Source organism: Meriones unguiculatus, chromosome 6 (genome assembly GCF_030254825.1).
Source record: "Meriones unguiculatus strain TT.TT164.6M chromosome 6, Bangor_MerUng_6.1, whole genome shotgun sequence".
Taxonomy (NCBI): domain Eukaryota; kingdom Metazoa; phylum Chordata; class Mammalia; order Rodentia; family Muridae; genus Meriones; species Meriones unguiculatus.
In genome coordinates, this window is record NC_083354.1 from 92,846,091 (window position 1) to 92,864,585 (window position 18,495).

At 39.3% G+C, this 18,495-nt stretch overlaps 1 pseudogene; it reads left to right on the plus strand.

The window, feature by feature from the left end:
• Window positions 1-9,801: 9,801 nt before the first annotated feature.
• LOC132654883 (zinc finger protein 239-like) lies at window positions 9,802-18,210 on the plus strand (annotated as a pseudogene).
• The last annotated feature ends 285 nt before the right edge of the window (window positions 18,211-18,495 follow it).

Genomic DNA, 18,495 nt, shown 5'->3' on the forward strand with positions numbered 1-18,495 from the left:
ATGGGCAAGGGACCCCCAACTCCAGGGGAACAGGGTTTTTAAGGGGACAAAACGCAAGCAGGGAAGTGCAGGTCTTGGCATTACAGGATTGCGTGAGAGGGCCTCTAGGGGAGCTGACCTTTAAAATGATTGGTTTGTTTTTAGGCCCCAAGACTGCAAGTGCTCAGGCCTGGCTACCTGGGGACACCTGATCTGTGGTACTGCCCTGTTACACGTGCAGGTTAGGCTGTAGCAAGGGGGAGGGGGAGTTAGCACATTCCAGGGGCTTTCTTAGGGGCTAAGTGACCCCAGTCACAGCCTAAGGTTTATCTGGGCAGGGGACTGTGGCTAGACCTCTGCTCTGAAAGGACTGTGATCTGGTGATTTTGCCCGTTCCAAGAATTAACTCTAAGTTTTTTAACCTCTCACCTTAATTATATATACATGTATACATGTACCTTCATGTATATAATATTTATTCATATATATATACTATAATCTGTGTATTCTTGTATATATTAATCTATCTATCTTTATGTACATATACATACATACCTTGATCTAGCCACATATGTGTATATATATATACATACGTTGATCTATATACCCTTATATGTACATATGTATACACATACCTTGATCTATCAGTCCATATATATTTATACATTGATCTACCTATATATACACAATGATGTAAAAATTCTTATATATATGCCTTTATCTAAAAAATCTATCCATATATATACATATATATCTTGAAATATATATGTTTATATATATAAACAATACCTCCAGTGAAAATGGCCTCATCATACACACACACACACACACACAGGGTTCACAGGTCAGATATCATGGGGTTCTCAAGCTGAAGGTCGCAGCCCCTATTGCATGGAATGACCTGCTCCCAGGGTCACAGGGCCGATATCCTGTGGTTCTCATTCAGGGAATATACATGGATATCCCAGGACCAATGGAAAGGCTTAACTGGGACTATACATGGGTATTCATGAATCTATGGAACAGCTTCGCTGAGACTGCACATGGGTATCCAGAGACCTAAGGAATGGCCTCCCTGGGACTGTACACAGGTATCCAGGGGCATACAGAATGGCCTCCCTGGGACCATACACATGTATTTAGTGACATATTGAGTGTCCCTGTTGTGATTATACATGGGTGTCTAGGGGTCTATGGAATTGCCTCACTGTGGACTGTTTTCACTGTGAATATTGATACATGGGAATCCAGGAACCTACAGAATTGTTCTCAGTGGGACAATATACAGGTATTCTGGGATCTACAGAATATCCTTGCTGGGTCTATCCACAGGTATCCAGGGACCTATAAAATATAGTCACTTGGACTATATACAACCATATTCAGGGACCTATGGAATGTCCTCTCTAACTGTACAAGCATAATCATGGACCTATGGAATATCTTCACTGGGACTCTACACAAGTATTTATGGACATATGGAATGGCTGTGACTACACATGGATATCCAGGGACTTATGGAATACACTTGCAGGGCATATACAGCTGTATCCAGGAAACTATGGAAAATCATCTCTTAGAATATACATGGCTATCCTGGATCCTATGATATGTCCTTTCTGGGACTATGGACAGGTATCTAGGGACCTATGGAATGTCCTCACTGGAAGATAGATATTCCCGGGACTTTTGAAATTTCCTGGATACATGGGTATCCAGGAATTGATGGAATAACCTTGATGGAACTATACACGGGTTTCCAGAGGCCTATGGAATGTCCTCGCTATGATTATACACAAGGTATTCAGGAACCTATAGAATCATCTCAGTGGGACTATAAAACAAGTATCCAGGGACCTATGGAATGGCCTCGCAGGGACTATATAAAGTTATTCAGGGAACTATGGAGTACTTTTGCTAGGACTATACACAGGCATCCACGGACCTCTGGAATGTCCCTGCTAAGAATACACAACGGTATTCAAGGGCCTAGAGAATGGCCTTGCTAAGACTATATACAGGGTACACAGGGTCCCGTGACCTATGGAATCCCCACACTAGGCTAACACACAGTGATACAGGGACCTATGAGGCGCACTCTCTGGGAGTAAAAACGGGCATTCAGGAAGCTATGAAATGTCCTCACTGTCACTATACACAGGCATTTAGAGATCTATGGAATAGACTTGCTAGGTCTATTCATCAGTATCCAGGGACCTATGGAATGCTCTTGATGTGACTCTACATGGGAATCCAAAAACCTATAGTAACGTATCACTGGGACTGTTCACCAGTATTTAGGTACCTAAAGAATGGCCTGGATGGGATTATACACATGTGTATATGGACCTATGGAATGTCCTCACTGGAAATTTACATGGGTTTCCAGGAACCTATAGAATGTGCGTGCTGGGACTATGCACGGGTATTTAAGGATATATGAAATGCCGTCACTGGCACCATACATGAGTATTCAGGTTCGATGGAATGTCCTTGCTGGGACTACTCACGGGGAGACAGAGATCTATTGAATGGTATTGCTGGGACTATACAGGAATATTAAGGGACTTTTGGAATGTCTTGTCTGGGGCTATATGTGTGTATCCAGGGACCTATGGAATGTCCTCTCTGGGTTTATAAATGGGTATCCAGGGACTTATGGAATGGCATTGATGGGACTATACACGATATCCAGGTACCTATGAAATAGGCTCACTGGGATTATGTCTATCTTGGGACCTATGGAATAGCCTAGCTAGAACTATCCACAGCTATCCAGTTACTATGGAATGTCCTCTCTGGGACTATACAAGGTGCATCCATGCACCTATGGAATAGACTCACTGAGACTCTATATGAGTATCCTGCAGCCTATGGAATAGCAGACTATATATGGCTATCCAGGAACCTATGGAATTTCTCTCTGGGACTATACACGGGTATCCAGGGTTATATGAAATGGAATTACTGGGACGATGTGCAAGTATTCAGTGATCTATGGATGTCCTTGCTGTGACTATTTAAGACTGGACAAAAAAAAGATATAGCTAGCTCTTTCAGCGTTGTATCCTAAATATTTTAGCTAATATTCTAATTTTTTAATGGTACCCAAAGAGATGTTTTCCATCAGACAACAAAAATAACTTTAAGAACATGATGCCCCCATTCCCAAGAGGTGGAGTAGGGTGTTGTTAGTTGTTTGGTGGGTTATGATTGGTGGGTTAAGATTGGTCATGATTAGAGGAAACAAAAAAAACGACAAAGTAAAGTTTAAAATCAGTGATCTCTTTCTTTTTCCCCCTCTATCTTTCTTTTTCTCTTATCTTTCTCTCTTAGCCAGTATTAGGCAAAAGAAGAAAAAAAACTAAAAGGATGGGTATATAAGATTATAGGATAAAAGATATATTGTTGAATCTACTGGTATCAAATATATGTATGAGTATGGATTATTGTATATTCATAGAAAAAAGGTAACTTCGTTCAAATTTTGCTCATTTGAAAATGTGTTGTAAAACTCTAGTCTTGTGAAGATTACTATAAACTGTTCAGGATGATTGAAAATGAATATAGTAGTTAGCAACCTATAAATAATCTTACTTATAGTCTTGTTAGATATTAGTTAATTACAGAAATAAGCTTTATTTAGACTCCTGTATATATTTTCAAGGTTAAGTAGATCATAACTAGAGACAAGCAACGTTGCTCTGTAGATAGATAGATATGATTATATGGTAGGTAAAAAAAGGTGGGCTTTAAACATTTAGAGAAATGTAGACTATGGCATTTTAAAATATTTTAATAATAAAAGGCTTTTTTGACAGAGAGCCATATCTGCTCTTGGCATCACCTCTAATCTACTTCAAAGAAGATGATGGGTATCAAAGAAACAAGTGTGGCAAGCTAGGCACTGGAGAAAAAAAAAAACAACTGTCCTTCAGCTGCTGATAGAACACTGTCTGAGCAAACTGTAAAGAAACAGGATGCTGGAAATTTGACTGTCCAATTTTGCAGAGACTATGTGGTCAGTTCTTCAAAATTCCTGTTTCACAGGAAAGCCTCTCTGACATTCTGGGCCAGAAGGCTAAAGATTGGATGCCCCAATGACACAGGGAAACCTCTGGCTGTCAACTGACTCTGTAATTTCTATAGTTCAGGAAGCTGTTCGCTCTATACTTCCTATATGGTTAGGTAATATTATTTCCTTCTGGAGTTTCTGAGGAGGTTGAAGACTAAATAGTTATAGTTTTACTACATTTAAGCTTAGGACAATGGTTTTTGTCTTAAAAAATGTTTTAAGGTCTAGATAGATGCTTTCAAGTTGATAGATATAAGAAAGCGGTGTAGTACAGAACTTAGGACTCACCAGGACAGGATAAACAGTAGAATACTTTTTCCAATATTGCCAAATACAAATGGACTGAACATTGTAAATGTAATTTTTACCTGATAATTCTCACAATTCTTATTGTATTTAGTTTATTAATGCTAAAGAAAAAGCCTTTTTTTAAACAGAAAGGGGAAAATGTTGTGAATGTTTCGGTTTCTGATATGTAAACATTTTTTTTGTTGTTGTTGTTGGGGACTTTAGACATGTTAAGTGTCCCATGTAGAGAGTGGTCTTTGCCAGGTGGAATTAGCTAAATTCTGAGGCCATTGAGAGGTATAAATATGACAGCCCAGAGGAAGAAGGTGCAGCTGCTTGGAGGAGGACTGCTTGCTGCTAGTTTGTCCTGCTGCAACATTTGCTGTTTGCTGATTTGCTGATTACCTGGACTTCTGGATTTCTGGACAACTGATATTGGTATGACCCCCAAAGAATCCTATGAGACCCTACCCAGTGGAAAGTAGCAGAGAGAACTCCGAACCCCTGTCCCCACTAACCTTTTTTCCTTCCTGCTCAGAGTTGAGGGCTTGGAAGTGAGGTAGAGGAATTCAATAACCCTAAATAAAGTAGGTTTGTTTAAAAAAAAAAGTCAACACATAGGTCCCTAGATACGCAATGTACAGTCCATGTGAGGCTATTCCATAGATCACTGAATACCTGTGTATAGTCCCAGTGAGGCCATTCCATTGGTCCCTGGATGTACAGTCCATGTGAGGCTATTCCATAGGTCCACGGACAACCTTGTATAGTCCCAGCGAGGCCATTCCATAGGTCCCAGGATACCCCTGTATAGTACCAGAGAGGACATTTCATAGGTCCCTGTGTACATGTGTTAGCCTTAGAAAAAAAAAATTCATAGGCCCCAGGGTAAATTGTATACTCCCAGCAAGGGTATTCCATTGTTCCCTGAATACACAGGTATAGTTCCAGTAAGGATGTTCCAAAGGTTTATGGATACCCATGTATAATCTCCATGAGGCCATTCCATAGCCCAGGATAACACTGAATACTCCCTAAGCCAAGCAGTAGGTCCCTGAACATGTGTATGTAAGTCCAGAGAAGACATTCCTGTAATGATAAATGATAGACTGAGGAAATTGCTTCCAAACTATTTCTAATGATTGTCACACAAAATATTGACATAAAGTTGGACTATTTAACATTCCCTGTGGCAACACCCTCCAGTGGTTTCTCTTTATTGGATGGCTTTTGCTCAGAGTAGGTACTGAGAAAGCAAACCTTTCCTTGTCCTGCCCATGCAAGGGTATTGTGAAAAAGCAATCCTTTAAGTCAATTATTATTATAGGCCAAGATCTAGGTAAAAAGAAGGCATAGGAATTCCAGGTTGTAAAGGACCCATTGGTTGAATGATTCTATTCACTGCTCTTAAATCCTTTATCATCCTTCATTTTCCTGATTTCCTTTTTAGAACAAACACAGGGAAATTCCATGGGCGGGTAGACTCTTCTATATGTTGAGCCTCCAGCTGCTCTTATACCAGTTGTTCAAGAGCCTGCAATTTTTCTTTTGTTATTGGCCACTACTCTTGCCACACAGGTCTATTTGATAGCCACCGGAAACTAAATCCCGGTGATGTCCTGTCCTTGAATTCTGGCCACAGCTTGTGATTGTTCTTGATTATACATATCAATACCTTCCCTAGGAACATCTACCATTTCATTCCCAATTTCATCATTTGCTGTCTCTGGGTTTGCAGGAATATTATACTGAGTTCCCCATTGTTGTAAAAGATCCCTTCCCCATAAATTTATCTGTATGTCAGCTACATAAGGTTTCAACTTCCCTGTTTGCCTTCTGGTTCCACACCTTTAATCCACCATATTCTTTGTCTTACTGGAGATAATTTACGGATTCCTAGAAACTGTGTATAAACCTTCTGAAGTGGACATTTTGCGTTCCAAGATTTTTGGAAGAGGATACTGAAGTCAGCTCCTGTATTTCAGCACACTTCATTTGTACCATTAACTTTGGTCTCTGATCATTAAGCACTGTTTTCCAGAACACACATTTTCTAGTCCTCCCAAATGTGCCTGTTCTTTCTAAGGGAGCGGTTTTGTTCTTGATGTAGGAAAACAGTATCAGCTGAGCAAATCTATCCCCTGCATTAATTTGCATCCCCTGTTCTACATATGCCATGATTTTATTTTTTTCCTTGCAGTCCCCATCTACAATACCTGGGTGTACAATAAATCCTTGAGAAGTTAATCTACTTCTCAAGATCATCTCTACTGTCCCTGTAGGCAAGGGACCGTAAACACCTGTGTTTAGTTTGTTAACATTCAATTCTTGGGGATATGGTAAGAGGTTTATCTGTACTATATGTATCAAATCTGAAATCCTTAGATTTGATTTTCCTGCCTGCCTATTATCTCCTAGCTGCCCAATGGAAGACTGCTTGTATTGTTTCCTGAGGGGCCTTGAGCTGACAGGCCCCACCATTGGTTTCCTGATGGCAAGAGGTTATTTTGTATGTCACACTTGGAAGGCCAATCCCTAGACCAATGTTTTTCCTAGCCACAGTTTCTATGGAACCCTGGGAGCCTTTGCATTCCCTTATAGCCAGAATCTGCTTGTTCCCTTCTATGAGTAAATTTACTGCATGCCTCAGAGTTAACACACCTCCTATTTTGTGTTCTAGAGTCTTTAACCTTACAGTTTCTTTGTAAATGGCCAAATTCACCACAATTAACGCACCGGGTAGTTTGTTAACTAGGAACTCTAGCTGTACCTCGTCCTATGACGTTGGCATGATGCTCCTGAGAGCCAATAGCAGATGTCTCTCTTATCCATTCATCTGTTGGGACTCCTTTTGCTTTTAATGGTCTAAATGCTCTCTTACATTCAGTATTTCCATTCTCATGCCTGGATATCGGTATCAGTGCTTGTCTGGTGTCAGTCTGGTACACCTATATTTATAGCTGAACCCAATCTCTGTAAGAAGTTGGTGAAGACTTCTCTGGGGCCTTGAATTACCTTTGTGAATAAGGTTGTTGTTTTACCAGGTTCCTCAACCATATCCCGCACTTTTAATGGTGCAACATGACATTATTCAATGGCTATATCATCAGATCAAATTTGTTCTCATAAATTAGCATAATGTCCTTCACCAAACAATAATGAGGTAGAGAGATACACAAAGAGAAATTCAGGGAGAATTCAGTGCAGTGAGACCAGAAAAAAAAATTAGTAGTGATGATTTTCAGCTTTGGAAAGAAATCAAAACATTATCAGGTAAAAGTGACACAGACAAAAATAAAATATGGAAATGACTGGGACTAAGCAAAACTAACACTGGAAATAAAAGAAAAGTTAGAACTTAAATATTTTTCTATTACCTTGTGACACTCTCTGTGATGAAGTTGATGGTCTTCCTCCTGCTTTTGCTGAAAATTCCACTTTAACTTGACCTCTTTTCCCCTCCAATTCTAACTCTTATCCATCAAGTGTAGTTGCTGATAACATGGGAACACTTTAACTGCTTCACTTTAATCCTTCTAAGGGAGGTTTGTTGTTGTTTTAAGAAATGAAAATGCCAACCGTTCTCTCTTACCAGTAAAGAGCCAGATGCTGGGGTGAAAAGCTCAGAGAGGCAGAGAAAGCAGCTAGCTGACCTTCCTTCTCAGCTCCTGTCCCAATGGAAAAAGCTCAGAAGGCTGACTAACTCAGCCTTCTGAGGAAAAGGCCAAAACTCCCAAGGCAAAACGCTTGGTAGCTCAAAACCCAAAAGGCCCCCAAAGTCGGAGAGCTAGAGAGCCAAAAGCTAAAAAGGCCCTTCTCCTTCTACTGTCTTTAATACCCTTCAACTCCTACACTAATGGTTGACAGCTGGTTTCTTGCTGTGCCTCTTGACCTAGGGTGAGCTTTATTAAACCCTTTGTACAGATAGCACTTGGATTAAAGGTGTGTGCTAGGGCTGGCTGAATCCCACCATAATCTCCTGTAACACTGAGCAAAAGTTCTTGGATAAAATGTATATTCTAGGGCTCAGCCACACCAAACAAGAAACAGATTATTAAAACAAACAAACAAACAAAAAAACTATTTATTTACTTCATATCCCAAAGGTGCCTCCTCTCTCCTCTCAGCCCCTTCGTTCCCTTCTCTTCTCCTTTTCACCCCAGAAGAGGGGAGCGCCTCTCCCAACCTTCCCCATACATCAAGTCACACCAGGACTGAAGGTATCTTCATGTCCTGAGGCCAGGCAAGGCATCCCCGCCAGGGGGAAGTGATCCAAAATCAGGCAGTGGAGTCCACTTAGAAACAACTCTCTGCACCTTCCTGTTCATATTTGCACTGTCCTCAGGCAAACCTGTGCTCAGGGACAGTCCCACCCTTGTAGCATAGTCTGGGGATGGACCAGTCTCAAACGCTTACACTAGCTTGCTGATCTGTGTCGGGCTAAGTTGCGTTCCAGGCCTTCTCCGTTCTGAGGGGATACCTCTTCCTGGTGCCCTAGCGCAACCTCTTTGGGGAGTTGTTGGAAGGCTTTGTGCCTGGAGCCTGCGGTGGACTGCTTTGGGGCCTTCCCTGCCTCACCAGTTCCATTTCTGCGGTTTTGAAACCACACACGGATGCAGGACTTCGGGAGCCCGAATTTCTTGGCTATCTCCTGCCTGGCCCTGAAGCTTGGTAAGGCTCTTTGCAAAAGGTGATAGCGAGGCCTTCTTCTGCCTGTCCTGCCAAACAATCTTTGTATGCTGGGATTCCTTGGCCATGCTGCTGCCACCCAGATTTCCCTGATCTTCCATTCTGCCGAGGATGCTTTGCCAGGAGTCCTTCCTCTCCAGTGTATACTCAGAACACCTCCAGGTGGTTATGCCTGCAGGAGGCGGCTACTGCCCCTTAAATACTGTCCTGTGGCCCTGTCCTCTTTTTTGAAGCGCGGGACACCAGCCAAGACCCAGCCCCTAGCCTGAAGGCCAAGCCCCAATGTCCCATACCCGCAAAGCCTCTTTCTTCACCTCCATCCTGGGGACCACGAGGAGGAACCTCAACCTGCCTGGGAGACTGGAGGAAGTGTCCCCAGAGACTCTTCATCCCTTACAGGCCACAAGGTCGACATTTTAGAAACAGCCCAGCAGCCATGCCTCCCTCGGGCTTCTGGGGTCCTGCCTCAGGTTATGCCTTCTGGCCTACAACTACAGGCTAACCAGTGGAAGACCCACGGGACCCTTCCACTTCATGCCTGTGCGACCCCTCCCTCCTGCAGGTTTTCCCATACCCCACCCTAATGTAGCTTTCCCAGAAATTGGTGGCCTCGCGCTCTACCCAAATTCCACTGCTTAGCTCACTGCCTGCTCCGAGGCTGGCCCAGAGGGAGTTTGAGGAGAGAGCCCAAGGCATGGCTTCCACTAGTCAGGCAAGGAGAAGGGGTGGAAGTCAGGAGTAGGCTTTGTTTGTCGCCACACCCTAATGCTATGGGAGGAAAAGGGGAGTTGTTGCTGGATCCCACGGACTGGGAGAACGCCCGATCACCACAACAGAGAATCAACACATGGGGTGTGGAAAATCAGGTGGGGGCCTGTTGCTGAAAATAAATGGTGTTGGACTAAATATTGTTCATTATTAGCTTTGTAATTATAAAGGTGGTCTTATTGAAGCTGCAGTCACAATCGATAAGGCACACACACATATTAGATGTTATGATTGTCTTATATCACCTCGGGCTGGGCAGATAATACATGTACACTATCTTCTATCTCCCAGCCCCATCCCATTTCATGTGCTTTAATCATTCCTAATCAGACTACCTCCCATCCATAATTCTATAAAGACTTGCCTGTATTTTTCATCTGGGCCTTTTCATGCCGTTCTGCCTCCCGGCCCATGTGTTTTCTTTACTACCTAACCCACGGTGGCTTCCTTCCTTGTCCTCTCCTCCTTTATCTTCTTACAAGTAAAATCTTTTAAGTTCTTATTTTATCAAAGTATAAAAACTGCAACATATTCCCTATTACTCAGCTCTCTCTGAATACTCTCAAGTACTTTTTCTTGCTATATGTAAAATTTAAAGTCTGTTTTTTCATTAACTGTTGTTTTATGCACACACACATATAGACATAAACATATACGTTAATAGGTATAACATCCTTAGTTTGTTTAATGTTACTTGTATGTATATCTTCAGGGCTGATCATTTGATATTAGATAACCAATTGGTGATCTCTTCCTTGTGGAAAATTACTTATTCAGCTTCTAGCGTTCCTGAATTTTTTTTTTTTTTAAATCCCTTCTTAATGTTGAAGATTCATGGGCCTTTCTTCGTCCACTATACAATGTCTATTGTAGTCCAATTATTGTCAAGCTCTGCTTAAGCAGTCACAGTTGTGAGACTTCACTAGTGTAGCTTCTGACATTACGAAGAGATATAACATCACAGAATACTCCCTGATCCTCTGACTCTTACAGTATTTCAGCTTCAATATTTTGTGTAGAAGCAGCCCTGCAGACTGGGCTCCACAACTCTGAATTTTTATCGGTTGTCATTTCCTATAATGGAGTCTCTTGCAAAAGGAAGTTGCTGCTTTAGGAAAGTGATGTTTTTGGTTTTTCAGCCATATCCATGATTTCACTGACACTGAGTAGTTGGCCAGGTTTCAAGTTCCAGGCATCCTGTCCCTTGTATACCCGGGGTCATATGTCCAAATAGATAACTGCTAGTTACCACCAATGTGTGCATGCCTGGAGTGTACCAATAGTGTTATTTTGCCCTGCTAATCTTTACTGTGTTTCACAGATATTTAGGGCTGGGTAGTACTTTGGTTGCTTCCCGTTTTGGAAGGTTGCCTAGTGCAGTCTGATACCATCAAAACCATTCCGCAGGGTGGAGACATTAAAGTCAGTTACAGCTGAAAGGCCACTTGTCCCTGTGTTTGTAATGCATAATGTCCTCAGCAATAAGAATTTCCATTTCACACCAAGGAAACAACCAACGCCATTAAAAAAGCATGTAAAATTTTGCTAACCTCTTGGAGAACTCTGATCAGTAACTCAAAATACGGATTCTCATGCATGGTGTTGGGGTTGTTATTATGTGGTGTTTTGATCTTGGAAGGCACTTTGCCATTTCTAATCCTGATGAGAAAATTCCAGTTCTAGTGTATGTCTATCTATACACAGATGAAAATATTTGTATTATGTAAAACACTAGTGTTATGGTTTCTTAGGGATATATTTAACAGTGTAAATGTTTATGACTTTTTCATCCATCTTCCCTGTTATATTACTCTTCTCTCATCTTTTTCTATATTTATCTTCTTCTCCACCCCCTAATTAGGCCCAGTCTTTTGCCATATCCCTTCTCGGATCACATTACACCTATATTCTTCTTTTTGTGTTTCTTTTCCTCCTACACAGGCAGTGAAACATTTTTAGTTCCTTTCTTTCCACATTTGCTCCAGAATATAGTTCATATTGAAGAGTTGTAGCTAGAAACCTACCACCAGAGAGAATATGTGATGTTTATGTGTCTTGGTCTGGGTTACCTCACTCCATATGATCTTTCCTAATTCCAGGCATTTACCTGCAAAACTCTTGATCTCATTTTTTTTCTTTACAGATAAGTAGTACTTTGTTGTTTACATGCACATTATTATTAACCATTTGTCAGTTGAAAGGCATTTAAGTTCACTCCATTTCCAGCTATTGTGGCTGGAAAAGAAATTAACATAGCTAAGCAAGTGCCTGTGGAGCAGGATATAGAGTCCCTTAGGTATATGCCCTGGAATGCTATAGGTGAATCATCTGGGGAGACATAGGTAGGTGTTTGAGACTTCTGCACACAAATTCCCTAGTGGCTTCACCAGTTTTCAGTCCAAGCAACAGTGAAATGTTGATTCATTTTCCTTCACACTCTCTAGCATTTTCCTCAGTGAGTTGGTTATTCAGACTGGGGAACAATGTAATTTCAAGGTTGTGTTGATTTGTGTATCCCTAATTTGGAGGCAGAATATGTTTGAGCTATTTACTGGCAGTTTTTTATTACTTTGTATTTAGGCCACAAGGCCATTTTCTTAATAAGTAGATTAAGACATTCTTCCATTCTTCGGTCTTCCTCTTTACCTAGTGATCTTTTGTTATTTATTTAGAACTCTTTAGTTTTATCCTGAAGCACTTATCATTGTTTCCTTAACTCTTGAGAAAACAAGATCCTATTCATAAAATTCTTTTTTATACATATATCCTGCAGATTACTACCTTATTTTTTTTCTAGAAGTTTCAGTTTTTTTGCTTAGTTTCTTGATTCATTTTTTTTAAAGGAAAGAAATATTTTATTATTTTTTTAATTTTTTATTTATTAGGTATACAGTGGTTTGCCTACATGTAACACCTGCATATCAGAAGAGGGCACCAAACCTTATTATAGATGGTTGTGAGCCATCATGTGATTGCTGGGAATTGAACTCAGGACCTTTGGAAGAGAAGCCAGTGCTCTTAACCTCTGAGCCATCTCTCCAGCCCTCTTGATTCATTTTCATTTGGATATTGGCCAAGGTGATAGATTTGATACTAATTTGAATCTGTATGTGGATATCCAGTGTTCCCATTTGTTGGTGTTATTTTTCCCCAGATTATATTTTTGATATATTTTTCTGATATTGAATGGCTGAAATTCATGTGCTCACATTTGGGTCTTCAAATATGTTCCAATGGTCTACATTTTTTCCAATACCAAATTGTTTTTATTACGATAGCTGTGGCACCTATCTTATGAAATCAGAAGGTAAACTAAATGTTTTGTTCAGGACTTTATTATCTATCCAGGTTGTTTTATCATGCCACAAAAGTTTTAGGACAGTTTTTCTTTTTCTATAGCCACGATTAATGAAATGTGGATTTCAATTTAGATTGCTTTAAATCTGTTAAGAGCATTTGATAAATAGCCATTTCACAGCATTATTTCTATCAATTCACAAAGATGGGATATCTGTCCTTTTTCTAGTGACTTTCACTACCCCTTTATTCATAGGTTTAAAGATTTTATTTTTGAGGTGCTTCATTTCATTGGTTAGGTTTTTTCCCGAGTTCATTTATTTTCTTTCAGTCTATTATGAATGGCAGTGTGTCGATAATCTCTTTCTCTGTATGTTTGTTGTTGCTTTATAGGGAAGGGGATTTACACAGATTGATTCTGTATCCTGCCACACTGATAGGTTTGATTACTATTTCTAACTTTTTCCTGGGCATATGTATTTGTATTTCTAAAGAGTTATCATATCATGTCCAAACAGGGATAGTTTGAGTTTTTCCTTCCTCATTACTATCCCTTTAATTTCCTTTTTGGCTAAATTTCTTCAGCTAGTACTTTAAGTAAGATTGAGTGAAGATAATATAGGAATTAATATAGGATTAAGACTGAGTGAAGATAAAATAGGAATGATAGGAAAGCACACAGTTTTTATAATAGAAAAACAGAAGAACTCAGTGGACCAATGAAGCATGCAGAAAAACTGTAAAATCAAGATAAATAATAGAACAATATAAAAAAATAAAAAATTGCAATGTATTTGGATTAGAGTAAATAATGAAAGAAGAAGAGAAAGACAACATGGAAAAGTACAAGAAATAATTACACTGTCAATCAGGACATATCTTTCATAGGTGGTTCTTCACTTCTTCATAAGTCTGTGATGATTCATCTAACAATGTGTACAAAGGGCAAGCTGCACATTTTAAAGCTATCTCAAATCCTCAGAAGCAGATTGGTGAGAATGATGTCCATATAGTTGTTTAATAAAAATTCTTTTTGGTTTTTGTTGGTTTTGTTGGTTTCTTGGTATATTTTTGACGAGGAACATAGTGTGCTTTAGTTCTCATACTCTTCTTTTGTCCTGGAAGGAGTTGTGGGACCCTGTAGCTTCATGAAAGATTTAGCTTTGTTATGCATGTCACTGATCAGATACTCAATCTACTGGCTTCACATTTCCTTTATCAGTCTGCTCACAGTGTTCACAGCATTTATTCAGGCCTTAGAGGTTCAGACTTTCTCTCTCGTTGTCCTAGGAAGAGCACAGGAGTCAGCACTTCAATGGTCTTTTTCATTGATGTCATTGGAGCCATGTGGAGGAAGAATCTTGCTTCATTCTCAGATATGTCAATTCTGCCTCTTGCTATTTATTTCAGCTCCATTCCTTTGCCAGCAGTGTGTGCATCCAGGAATGCATTTCTGCAGCTCATCTCTCCAGCCTGCTGTTACTACAACACTAATTTGTCATGGACAATAGAAGCCCTTGACTGGTGATTCACAGTGAATTGGCTTGGAACTATACATGAAGATAATCTGCTTCACAATCACACATCCCATTGCAGCCTGTGATCTGCAACTTATATTGGTCCCAGATAATGTGACCTTTCATATTTCTAGCACACATTGTTGTTAGTATAGATGGTAATTTAGAGGACATCCTTTAGAATAATGCTTATGTAATACAGATGAAATTTTATGCTAAATTCATATTTCTCTAGTGTAGGGAAAAATGTTTTTATCTGGGCACATGATAAAACAGTTATCTTTCATGACAGGACAGTTTGACATTTGATGATGTGGCTATAGACTTTTCTCGGGAAGAGTGGGAATGCCTGGATTCTGCACAGAAAACTTTGTATTTAGATGTCATATTGGAGAACCACAACCCAGTCTTTGTAGGTGAGCTTCTTTTCTTTCATTATTCCTTATTTATCCTGGTTGTTCCCTTTAAGTATGTTTTAGAGGTCTGTTGAATTGTCTCATCATGCTAATTAAAAAAGAACTTGGAGAGTCTTCATGTAGAACACAGCACTTTAGGTAACTTCATCTTGTCCCTGTATTCACCTCTACTGAGGATGACATACTTCCTTCAATCATTTACTATATGTTTTAGTTTTCAGAACTTTACAGATTATAATGTAATCTGCATCTTAATTTTTTCCTAACATGCTTGAATTTAAGGTCAGGAGTAATTAGAAAATAAACCCAAGGTATACAATATTAATACAAAGGTTTTTGAATGTTTTAAATATTATGAAATGGCAATTAAGAAATTAAATTTGTAATCAGTACAGTGGTTTAATAGAAACCCATGCACTTTTACTATTATCCCCAGAAGTGGTCACAGGTCTTTTATAATACACAGGCTTTCAGTGTCTAAACCAGAGCTGATCAACTCCCTTGAACAAAGCAAAAGGCCCTGGAATGTGGACATAGATGAGACAGAAGGCAAAGAATAAAGTAAATCTCTATGAAGCATCTGCATATGTGGGAGACCAAAGGCAAGGCAGAAATCAAACCTGCAGTAAAGTTTGGAAAGGTCTTCTCTAAAATGAACTCAAATGTGTTTTAAAGAGAAAGGAAGAAGTTTCACTAACACATCCTGGAATATTAGCAGGCCCTGAAATGACTAATATTGAAACCAACACTAGCATTCAATAAAACCTTTTTAGAGGATACAAGACTTTTTTTTTTTTTTTTTTTTTACCATTTCATGTGCCATTTGTTTGCTCTCATTACGTGGTTTTCATTGTTTTGTAGTATCATGTAAAATCTGAAAATATAAATTTTATAGCTGTATACATCTTGGAGGATTGCAGAGTTCTTTCTTTGATTCAGATTCTACAGAATTTGAACTGATTTTATCTATATTTTCAAAAATATATTAGGAGTTTGTTAAGAACTGTTTATAGTCATACAATTTATTGGCCTTTGTAAATATTGTCCACTTAAATCTAAATATCAATTTTAAGAATAAGTTAATTTACATGTGAATGCCATATATTATCTTGTTTCTTTTGTGTTATATATTTACATTTGAGTTTTCTTAGAAACTTAATTTGGTTACAGTTAATATTTTATTTTAACATCTTCATCCATTATTTTAGAAGGGCTTGCAAGGTCATTTGATCGTATTCAAGTTCCCAACTTCTTTGACATTCCTCCCCTTCACACAAAACCATCTTTGTGGGATTTCTTGCCTGATTTTATACCTATTGAGCTCGATATCTACTGTCCTAATACTCCTGGGTGTTGCATCTGGCCTGGAGCATAGTTGAACTACCAGGGGTCATGTTCTTCAAAGCAAGCAAGCAAGCAAGCAAAGAAACAAATGCCACCACCACCAACAAAAAGCCTGCTAGCAGGCTTCATATGTTCATAGGTTCTCAGGAAGTAACAGTGATCCGTGTCCTTCTTTCCTTATATGATGTGATTATAAATTGAGTGTACCTTGTTCTAGTCTTGTGCATGCTATCACTTGAATCCCTGTGTGCATCTGTCATGTTGTGTGCAGAAAACACTGTTTTTGTGTATCATCCATCACCTGTAATCTTAATCGTCTTTTGTCACTCTTTCTTTTACAGAGCCCTGAGCACTCCAGGAAGGGGTTTGATGCACAGACAAACACACACACATATATCTTTTAGCTGAACATTTTCTTATCTGTTCCACGACCAATTGTGAGTCTGTCTTTTAGCCGTCAATTCATGCTGGAGAAAAACCCATGTTCATGTAAGGAATGTGGAAAATACTTTAGGAGATTTACATACCATAACAGACATAAGAGAATGCTTGCTGGAGAGAGGCAATACAATTATAAGAAATGTGGAATGTGTTTCAAAAGATATTCATGGCACACGTGGCAGAAGAGAATTTAACCCAGAAGGAAGGCATACACATTTAAGGAATGTGGCAAGTCTTTAGAGAGTTCTCAGTTCATAAAACATATCCTTGCATCTGTCGCACGATGATTCTCTGCAAAAAAAAGCTAAGCGTAGAATATATTTCAGGAGCTCCTCAAATATTACTACACATAGGAGATCTGATACTGTAAGGAAAACTTAAACATGTGTAGAATGTGAAGAATATCTCCAGAAATACTGAAACTTCAGGATATACCAGAAAATCCATACGGAGGAGAAACTTTACGAATGTCAATGATATGGCAAATCTTTTAACAGTGTGTAAAATCTTCATGTTTACCACAGAATCCGCATTGGTGACAAACCTTAAGAATGTAAAGAATATGGACCTCACTTTGTGCCTTGTCTTCAAACTCAGCACAGAATCCACACTGCTGATAAATCCTACAAATATGAAGAATGTGGCAAGTCCTTTGAATGCCACTCAACTTTTCAAGCTCACATCAGGATCTGGTCAGTTGACAATCCTTCCTAATGGAAAGAATGTGTCAAATACTTTACCTGTGTCTCATATCTTCAAGCTCACCATAAAAGTCATACTAGTGACAAACCTTACAGATGTGAAGAATGTGGCAAATGCTTTACCCAGGTCTCAAGTCTTCACTCCCATCCCAGAATCCATACTAGTGAAAAGCCTTAGAGATGTGATGAATGTGGAAAATCCTTTTCTCTTATCTCAGCTCTTCAAACTCACCTTAGAATCCATACTGCTGACAAATCTTACAGTTGTGAAGAATGTGGCAAATGCTTTACCGAGGTATCAAATCTGCACTCTCACCACAGAGTCCACACTGGTGAAAAGCCTTACAGTTGTAAAGAATGTGGCAAGTCCTTTACCTGGGCTTCAAATTTTTATTTTCATCACAGAATCCACACTGGTGAGAAACCTTACAAATGTAAAAGAATGTAGCAAGTCCATTACCCAGTTATCAAATCTTCACTCTCATCACAAAATCCATACTGCTGACAAACCTTACATAAGTTAAAAATGTGGTAAATACTTTTCCTGGGTCTCAAATCTTTACTCTCATCATAGAATCCATACTGGTGACAAACTTTATACATGTCAAAAATGTCAGAAATCCTTTATCACATGTTCATCTTTTAGAAGGCATCAGAATATTCACATAAAACATAAACTTCATTATGTTTCTTAGTATTTCTCATAGTAATTTACTGCATTAGTTTTCAAGGGGCCACGTTTTCCACAGATTCAAAGACTTTTATTAATCTTCAAAGCATAGCCAATACTAGGAAAGTCTCTTTAGGAAGTTTTTACTTGCTGTACATTTAGAAATATTCTACCATGTCTGCTATAAAGACATGGACTTTACAGACATCTGGTATGACTTTATTAACAGCTGAAGCCAGTCACTGTATGAAGTCTGTGAAGGATTCTCCAGGGCATTGTATTATCTTAGTAAAGGGAATAAATTTTCCCA